Here is a 9,137-nt window from a genome sequence, read left to right on the forward strand (position 1 = left end):
ATGGATTCCAGTAACATTGTTCCTGGTTGGTGGGTTGAGTGATTTTTCTCCATAGGGGATGCTTGTAATCAAATGTAGGTATTAATAAATAAAAAAACTCATCACATGTGTGTATGTGTGATCTTTCATGTTAAAGAAAAACTCAGTAATTGTTTTTCATTAATTGATGGTTTATAGTTTTCAAGTTTTATACTTGGCTAATAACACAAATATTATAAAGGATTGATGTTTAATAATTAAGTTAAAATTGTATGATTAAACCTTATTTATGTAATGTGATTCTTTAAATTAAGTTGAGAATTTTGTGAATTATATTGCTCAAAGAGTGAGTACATTGCTATTATAAGTAGAAATAAGCTATATTGCTATTATCAGTAAAAAATGATAGAAACTTTTCTAAAATGTGTTAAAAGGTGTATTATATAAATTGAAAATTATACTTGGTATGACTTTGTTGTAAACTTATTTACCAAGTAATGGGTAAAAAAGTATATTATACAGATTGAAAACCAAGGGTCTACTTAGGGAAGGATATAAAGCCCTTATATATAGTGCTCCAATTTGTTTCCTCATCTCTCTAACCCTAATCTACCCACATTTTTTTTCATCAATTTTCTCTATATGGCGATTTAGAAACTGTACCTGGAACTCTCCGCTTACATCATCGTTGACACACCATATATGGGGTTGAAACCAAAAGTTTTAATGAAGTCAAGAAGTGTAATAGGAAGAAAGTGTCATACAACGACTTCAAGGCATGGGCGATGACTGCATTTCAGGAAATCACATGTCTTCTACTCCTGCATTTCCGTTTGCATTATTCGGCACTGAATTTGTGACTTCGAATAATGTCGTTTACTTTTTCGTATTTGTTTTGATGATCAATGTTGTTCTCAACTTTTTTACTTATTGGAGAAAGATTTTGCAATAAAAATTCATGGATTTGGGCGTGTGCCTCATCATCCTTTAGTTTGTTGTTGAATGTAAATATGATTTTAACTCATAACTTACTATATGAAATTTGTCCCATTAACTCTTACATATTACTTTTCCTTTGGATCCTTCTTTGTACTGATTCTGACACATACACTGTTGGAGAATTTGTTAATATTTGCCTAAAAATATTAATGTTATCATGTTTATAAAATTGTTAGCACAAACAATTATCTCAAAATGTTACTCTTAAATACCCAAGCTACTGTTATGGTACTGATTCCCACACACCTCTTCTTTATATATGTAGCTATGTTGCTATTATTTGGGAATAAATGTAAGTATGTTTCTAATATGGCATTGTAATCAAAATTTTGAGTTGTGGTTTTAGTCAAGCAGGTAGCCGATTTGCTTATTCAAGTGTGAGTATTTCAAGTTTTATTCCTTTGGCTTACACTTAGAATTATGTAGTGGTTTAGGTGGGTTGTTTAAATATGGCACATGAATGTTAATAAAGCCATTATAGTTCATTATTTTCTAAAAATAGCCATTTATAATTTTTTACTTACGATAAAACCGTCCTTACAGTTTAATGTTTTTAGCCTAATAACATTTATCGCTTAGCAAATTTGTGATTTTAGAACCACCAGACTATTAAAAAATCATGAAGATAAGGTATTTGCGGGTGTCTACATTTTTTTGGTTCCAACTTATTGGCATCTACCGGTAAAAAATAAATTTACTTTTTTGTTTTTAAATTACATTTGATTTCCTTTGTTTTATCACTTTGTTCTTGATTTGTATCCAACCACTCTTTAGTCTTTACGAGAGTACTTGAAATTCTTTTTGGGATTTTTCTGGCTAGATCCGATAAATAAAATGATGAACATAGTTATAAATTTTAATTACATCTTATCTTTAAAATTTTTAGTTTATATAATATGTATTTCTCTAACGTTATATTAATAGGAAAAGGCAATAGAGTCACACATACACACACATTAGTTTGTATAATATGATTGATTTAAGTATCTACATATACAAAACATTGATCATATATTCATACCAATGTGTATATATTTAATTTAACTAATCATTATAAAGTTACAGAAAAAAACATCCATCTTTGTAAATTAATAAATATTTGCAAATCATTGATTAGTCATTACAATTTAAAATTATCACTATGTGTATTAAGGGTGATGAAGAATTAGTATATTTTTTCTAATAATGAGTAGGTTTTTCATAAACGAAAACTTTCATAAATTATAAATCTATAAACTCACATACGTTGACACCTTCTATATGGAAAAAATAAAAAAAAATACATTTTAAGAAATTGTTTTGTTAATATTTTAGAAATTGACCAAATAGCCATTGTAAGGTAGGTACAGTAAGCATGAAAACGATGGTCACGCTTAGGAATACAACTATATGCATAATAGATACTTTCGTGATCAATTTGGAGCTTCGCATGTTTTTTAGAGGTTTGAAAATTTCCGGTGATTTTACATCAGTTTAAGATCAAGAATCTTTGGTTAAAAGATATTTATATTTATTGGGTTTTTTTGGAAAATTTAAGGATATATACAAATACCAGCCTTGATATTTTTCTTAATAGCATTACAAATTTACAAAGAAACTTTGAGTCTTAGAATTTTGGATTTATTACATCTGTTACACACACATAACCATCTAGTGTAAGGTTAACAAAGAAATATAACCATCTAGTGTTCAGTAAATAAAGAAATAGGTTGTCATTAAAAGCTAATTTGATATATGATATATTTTGATTTAAGATTTTAAAGAGGGTTGCTACATTGCATAAATAAATGGAAGTATGTTTTTATAAACTGATAGTTGCTTTGAAAGTTTTTGAATGGTAATTATTAAATTGATGAATGATGATACACTCAAACGAAAACATTTTATATATGTTTATTGGGTAATAACAATGTAGTTTCATTGGGAAGGTTTCCTCATATATTCTCACTGACAAAATTAGCTCCTAAATAAAAAAAGATAGATAAATGTAATATATGTTTAAGTTGCAAACCGTATAGTATACAGGTTCAAACATTTAAATTGTTTTAAATTTAAGATTAGTATCAAACCTAATTAATCTTTTGTTTTATTTTGTATTAATTTTATAGTTTGTGAATTAGTTTTTATCTGTTTTTAATTAGGTTGTGTAAATAAAAAAAATATATGAAAATTAAGTAGGTTGGGAGGGTTGGGGATAGAAAATATAAGTTTTCGTGTTGTGGAATGAAAAAGATAGAATAGAGAAAAGAGAAAGAAAAGCTGATATAACAAATATGTTGGTAGGAAAAGAGATGGATACACTCCATCCTGTGTTCATGTCTCCAAAACCATTAAGCTATCAAGTGATGGTTCCAATATTTTCACTGATTTGATTTTTCATAGCATTCTATTTTACTTTTCTAATAGAACAATACTTTGAAAAATATGTTTGCTTGGCAATGTCATCTAAATACGATTGAATTTCCACTATTACAATAAGGAAAAAAATAAAAAATATATAATATAATAATAATTTTTTGAAAGTACAATGCTAGAATTGTATAAATTATACTATATGAAAAGAAAAAAAAGTTAAAAGAATCATAATATAATAAAAATAAGATCATATAATATACAATTAAAAGATGCATACGATTATTATTATTATTATTATTATTATTATTATTATTATTATTATTATTATTATTATCATTTAGCCTTTGTGAAAATGCAAAATTAAAAATAATAGCGTGTTAGATAAACACTTTTAACCATTTTAATGGTTATTTTACGAAACTACAATGATTTAAACAACTCTTTCATGAACTTAATTTAACGTTTACTTGTATTAACCACAACGAACTTAATTACCACTCTTTTTACATTTTCACGAAGTGAGAAAGTGAAAACCCTAAAGTCATTTTGCTAGGCCTAAAATGTTGGACAAGACTAGGTGGGAGGTGGAATCAACTAAGTTGCCTACAAGGTAGGGCATTTGTGTATGACTAGACTACACTCATCATCTTTCAATTCAAATTGGACAGACAAAATAAACCAACCTGCATTCAAACCGCAACAGCAGCAGAAGACAAATAAACATGCATGCATGGCTTCTGTGTATAGGAGGATGAGTCTAATCACACTTGCCACAAATGTATACCAGAAAAGAGTAAGCATCCACTCAATCATTACACCCAAATCCGTTAATCATCAAACCAACTTCACATCTTCTGCGTGTTTTTGTGCGTTTGTGTTTTGTACAAACATTCATGCCTACGGTATCTTTTCATCTCTCTCTCTCTCTCTCTCTCTCTCTCTCTCTCTCTCTCTCTCTCTCTCTCTCTCTCTCTCTCTCTCTCTCTCTCTCTCTCTCTCTCTCTCTCTCTCTCTCTATATATATATATATATATATATATATATATATATATATATATATATATATATATATATATATATATATATATATATATATATATATATATATATATATAGGGAAATGATCAAATGAGAACACCTAAAAGGTTGAGAACGCGAAAACAGTACCAATCATTTTATAAAGGTATATTAGTAACTTTATATAAATATTAACTAATGATTTCCTAAAATCTAGGGATAATGATTTTAATTACCTAAAAAAATTAATAGTTCTTTTTAGTTAATGGAATATATATATATATATATATATATATATATATATATATATATATATATATATATATATATATATATATCTTTTATGATTTTTCCCAAAAATAATTTATGACTGTTTCTTTTTCTTTAAAAAGAAATTAGTACAACTCACATCACAAATGAATCCATTTTTATTTACGATCCCATTTTAATACATTTCTATTCACAATCACAAATGAATATACACTGTTATTCATAAATATCACAAATGGATATCGTTTTAATCACAAATGAATATAACAAAATAGTATATAAATTACATCTAAAAGATTCACATTTTTCTTTCACAAATGATTAAAGTTATAATCGTAAATAAATAAATCAGTTGTGTATCGAAATATAGTTGTAAATTTGTAATCTTAAATGAACAGAACACAAGTTACAAATAAAACATCAACTAAAGCTGTAATAATAAATAAACAAAACACATTTACAATCATATATGAATATAATTATAATCACAAATGAAAATCACAATGTCTTAATATATTATAATCATAAATGAATAGAATACATTTATGCTCCTTCCAAGTTGCTGAAGATGTTCATTCATCCTTCATCATTACAATCATTTAGGTCGTCCGTATTAACTCGACCCATCTACAAGAAATCAAAGAAATTTTTTGTATTATTGTCAACAAAGTGCTTAACTCATTAATCAAATACACTTTTAATCAAAAATTAATAAAGACCGACTATAATCATCGACAAGAAATAAATCTATATTAAAAAACAAACAAATATGCACAAATGAATAAATCACCTTCCAAACGACTCTTATAGACTAAAGAAGTAAACCTCCTTAATGATTAAACTCAAAAAATATTGCATTCTTTTAGTCATTAATGATTGTAACTTAAACAAAACAAAAATCAATTTTTGCTTTATTTCTCACAAAAAAAAGACACGGGTGTCGCATTTACGTGGCAAACAACGTTAAAGAAATACTCACTGAAAGCTACAATTAAGAAAAACCAACTCAAATACAAATAATCAAAAAGTAAACTTCAAAAATCATTAAACAGGGTGAAAATTATCATTCATTCATATCAGATTAGCAAAAAAATCACAATATTCAGTTTGGTTTTAGAATCAGAAATCTGACCTCGGTCTTCAAATTTCAGAATTCGGAGCTTGAAAACTTTATAATCAGAAATCCACCAAGAAAAAAGTAGGGAACCAAAGACTCTTGTATTCAAAATCAGAAATCGGGTTAGCAAAAAAAATCACAATATTCAAAAAGTAAAGTTCAAAAATCATTAAACAAAGTTAAAATTATAATTTATTCTTATCTGATTAGCAAAAAAATCAAAATATTCAGTTTGGTTTTAGAATCAGAAATCAAACCTTAGTCTTCAAATTTCAGAATTCAGAGCTTGAAAACTTCATAATCAGAAATCCACCAATAAAAAAGTAGGGAACCAAAGACTCTTGTATTCAAAATCAGAAATCGGGTTAACAAATAGCCAATAAAGTTGATTACCTTATAGATCTTAAACGATACTCCTTTTGCCAATGATTGACTTGCAGGTCTTGGTCAAAAAATTGAAGAACGAAGAACATGACTGTTCTGCGTATCTATGTATATCCGTAACCCTAAAAACCGAGAGAAGGGCGGCATAAGGTGGACGCTTGGTGTGGCCATCGACTATGATGGTGATGTTTTGTCGGTGAAACCTTGGAGGGTTTTGGTGATGGCAAGATCCGATGATGATAAAAGTAGCATGGTGGCGTGCGTATGAGACGGTAAGATGATGAAGGTGTCGATTGTATGCTGTAGGAAATTAGGTCAACGAAATAGAGAGGAAGAGAGTAATTATAGGAGTTTACAAAATTAGGGTAATTTTTATTTACCTTAATACCCTTTATAATTTTCTTTAATTTAAAATTTATATTTTAAATGTATTAATAATTAGAAAAATAACAATTAATTATAGCCATACATCTTAAAAAATAGATGGTTCGAATCTGTTCTCGCGTTCTCAATCTTTTAGGTGTTCTCATTTGATCCTACTCCTATATATATATATATATATATATATATATATATATATATATACATATATATATATATATATATATATATATATATATATATATATATATATACATATATATATATATATATATATATATATATATATATATATAGTTTCAAGTTCATTTGAAACCGTGAGACCAAATCTAAAAATAATTTTAAAATGCAAAATAAAATCCAAAAATTCTTTTTTTAATTATTATTTTCGGAACTTTAATTACCTAAAAAAAGTAAAAAAAAATTACCGTTTTTTTTGAAAAATACGTGAAATATTTTAATAGAATATTACACTATAAATATTCTAATGTGATTTTTAGAATGTTAGAATATTATACTAGATTTGTCAGATATGTAGAATATTATAATATTCTACTAAAATATGTAAAAAAATGTATTTTTTTTAAAAAAAATTTGAAAGTTATAAATTACGAAAATAAAATTTAAAAAGAAAAATTCGAAAAATTTCAATTTTTTTACATTTTAAAAATGTTTTTTTATCTACTAAATGAGTGGCTAAGATTGCGTCTCACGGTCTCACAAAATTAGACCGTCTCACATGAACCTAACCCTATATATATATATATATATATATATATATATATATATATATATATATATATATATATATATATATATATATATATATATATATATATATATAAAGTTAGAATCCATTGAAACTATAAAGATTTGTCAAAACTCGATAACTTTTTCCAAAACCATATTCCTGATTTTTCTTTTCAAATTTCTTTTACCAATCATTAAGACATTCATTAAGAGCTTAATTCATTGGATTTAAAAAAACATCTTTTTAAAAAATATGCATATATGCATATCAATATTTGCATATTTTTGAAATATACCTTTTTTAAAAAAATCAAAATAGTTTAATTATCACGTACATTTTTTAATTGTTTAATTTTCTAAAATGTTTATTATAAAAACATATGTAAATTAATAATTTCGCATTCTCTACGGTTACATGTCAATATCAACTTATTTTTAAGATAAAAATTTATGTTACAATATTTACAGTTTAGTGAAAACTCGTGATCATTAAACTATGAACGTTGTAAAATAAAAAATTTATCATAAAAATATATCGGTATCAATTTCTAGTTGTAGAGTATAGAAAGTTATTAATTTTGATATGTTTTGTTGTATTTTTAAATTATAAACAAATAGAAAATAAATAAAAAATAAAGTTACCTGTTACGAGTTTGTAAGGGATTAGAGTTGAACTAAAATCCTAAAGTTGTGTATGTATATGGGTCAAACTTCCTCCATTGTGAATGAATCGTAAAAGCATCAAGAGCATTCTCCATAATTCTCAATGTATATTACATAAATACATGGATTATAAAGTATATGAAGGTGACAATAAAGGATTATAATGGTTGTTTACGTCAGATGTTAAGGTAACATATGAATCTATGGAGTGTTATGAATCAAGAATCGTATTCTTAATTTCAACTAGATAATGACAATAGAGTAAATATTTAAGCATGAGTGTGTTATTTTGTTATCCATTGATGATTAAGCAAGGGTAATAAAAATGTAAGCATAGGTGGGGAAATGTGGTTGATGAATGGTTTCAAAGGTAAACAATAAGTGCAAATATATATGAGCATGGTGGTTGTAGTTGTGTGGGCTTAATCGCAAGAACTCATAATATACAAGGGTTTGATGCATGTAATTGATAAGTTTGTAGAATCAAAGTATCATGATGGCAGTTAGGGGACCCCGGGTAGGTTTAAACATGAAGTATGAATGGGGAAAGAGTTGTGAGAGTGTCAAGTTTATGAGGTAATTAGATATAAATAAAATATATTGTACATCTTAGTGATTGTGGGGTTTTATGCATCTAAGAATTCAAAAGAAACGAGATATTCTTTTATCCTTTGGATCTTAACCACTAGGATTTTGGGAAATGTTTTGCATTGTGATTTTTTAATTATTAATGCTTGACTGCAAAAATTTATGCATAGAACGTTAAGCACCCATGGTCAATCACTATTAGAGAAATAGGATGGGGAAACAATCAACACACTGCATATAAGAAAGCCCTAGTGTAAGTGGTGTGTATATTTCCTACCATTAAAATGTATATTCACTACTAGAAGATAGGCCTTTAATGACACACATTAGTGCACCAAGCAATGATATGAGCTTATGTTTATAAGTAGATTATCTAATTCCGTTCAAATATATGATCCATTTGTCAATTCATGATTTGTGGTGAGATTTCATAGTGTTTGATTCAAGTGTAGCTACTTGTGGTGATTCAGATATTTTCAAAACCCTAATTTTTATACATCAAGTTCATAGTTCCAAACAAAGATACGAGTTTGATGTTAAGTATATATTATTCTTTTCAATTAAAATCCATGATCTATTTTGAAATCCATGTCCCATGGTAAGGCTTTATGTACTTTGGTGCATCCTAGCATCA

Source organism: Lactuca virosa, chromosome 3 (assembly GCF_052849685.1).
Source record: "Lactuca virosa cultivar CGN04683 chromosome 3, Lactuca_virosa_CGN04683_v6, whole genome shotgun sequence".
Lineage (NCBI taxonomy): Eukaryota > Viridiplantae > Streptophyta > Magnoliopsida > Asterales > Asteraceae > Lactuca > Lactuca virosa.